Source organism: Atta colombica, unplaced genomic scaffold (genome assembly GCF_001594045.1).
Source record: "Atta colombica isolate Treedump-2 unplaced genomic scaffold, Acol1.0 scaffold189, whole genome shotgun sequence".
In the NCBI taxonomy this organism is placed as follows: Eukaryota; Metazoa; Arthropoda; class Insecta; order Hymenoptera; family Formicidae; genus Atta; species Atta colombica.
Window position 1 is genome coordinate 3,247,619 of NW_017259281.1, and position 1,724 is coordinate 3,249,342.

Here is a 1,724-nt window from a genome sequence, read left to right on the forward strand (position 1 = left end):
ATATACATATATATTTTTTACAAATATTTATACGTACATATTTGTTAAGTACGCAAGGTGAAAGTCAAATTGTATCTCTGCGATAGTGGAAAATCATCAATCGAATGTTGACTATAATGTATTGTATTTAATTTACGTAATTGAATAATTTTTCATTACTTCTTCTTATTTTACACATCTGTCATTCTTCGAAAAATGTAAAATTATTACTAATATATACAATAATATATACAATAATATATACTAATATATACAATAATATATACAATAATATATATACAATAAACAATTATTAATATAAAATTTACTCCTACATTTTGGAAAAATTTAAAATTTATGAAAAGCCGTGATTTATGTGTTTTGATCATTTCGAAGAGCTGCATTATAGTAACTCTTCAGTAACTCTTCAAGTAACTCTTCAAAATGATCAAACATGTATTTCGCGGTTTTTTTATTAATTTTAAATTGTACCGAAATATAAAAAGGGATAGGAATAGACTTTAAAGATACCTATTATTTAAGATAAATAAAAAATGTAAAAGAGCAATGAAAAGTATTACAATTGTAGTATCCAAATGTCAGTTTTCAGGAGAATTATTTGCACAATAATGTTCTTCTTGTTGATAAATTATATATTTTTAAACAATACAAAAATGTCGAATAAATATAAAACACTGAATAGATACAAAATTATATGCATTGATGTTATAACATTTGTTGCAAATATCTTTAGAAAAATTGTAAATAAAGATGCTCAATGTTATTACATTGCAAATACAGTTACAATACTATTCATTGAATTGGAGAGAAAAATTCTTCCGAATATCTTCTTCATTTCTTATACAGCACTAGATTCGTACTATTACTTTGATACTATTTCGATATTTTAGAATAAGTATATATACTCTAATTAAATTTAATTAGAAAAACAATTACAGAGAGATCGCGAAATCGGTCAAATGATTTACGTGAATTTGCCACTCGACTTTAAGAAAAAGATTTTTTTAATACCTATTAAATTAAACTAGATTCATATTCATTTGTATCACTTTCCTTTTCGTTAGTATTTTAAGGAGTTCAAAAATATAAAGAGTTGAAAAAAAATGCTAACACCCCACTTTGAAATATTTTAAATCCACAAGAGTGATTTTATCGAAATTAAAATATTTTCAAAAATGACAAAGTTAATTCTCATCCCATTTTTTTAAACTTCAGTATACTTACTTCTTTAAGGATATAAATGAAACCGATTGTGGTACAATCGGATACAAACGATTATAAAACAGCATCCGCTTGCGAATTTAAAATATCTCAACATGACATTTTTTTCAACTCTTTATATTTTTAAATCCCTTTTTAAAGTATAAACAATGGTACAAACCTAGCTTAATTTAAGACATATTAAAAAAAATTTTTTTCTTAAAATCTACAGTAGTATCAGGTTTATATAGGTGATCGAATGTTTTGAAAAGGACTCCACATGATTTATATAAAAAAATTGTTTTAGTTAATTTGCTTGAATCAGATATGACATGTTATATTATAATTCTTGCATCCCTGATCAGAAATCTAAATGGACCATACACTTGCATGTTTAATTTCTAAGAAAAAATCATTTTTTTTCATTGAAAGTCTCTTTTATGAGACCCGTTCATACGTTTGCTTACACGAGTTTATACTTGTGTGCTCGAGTATATATATTTGTATATATATTTTATTTATAT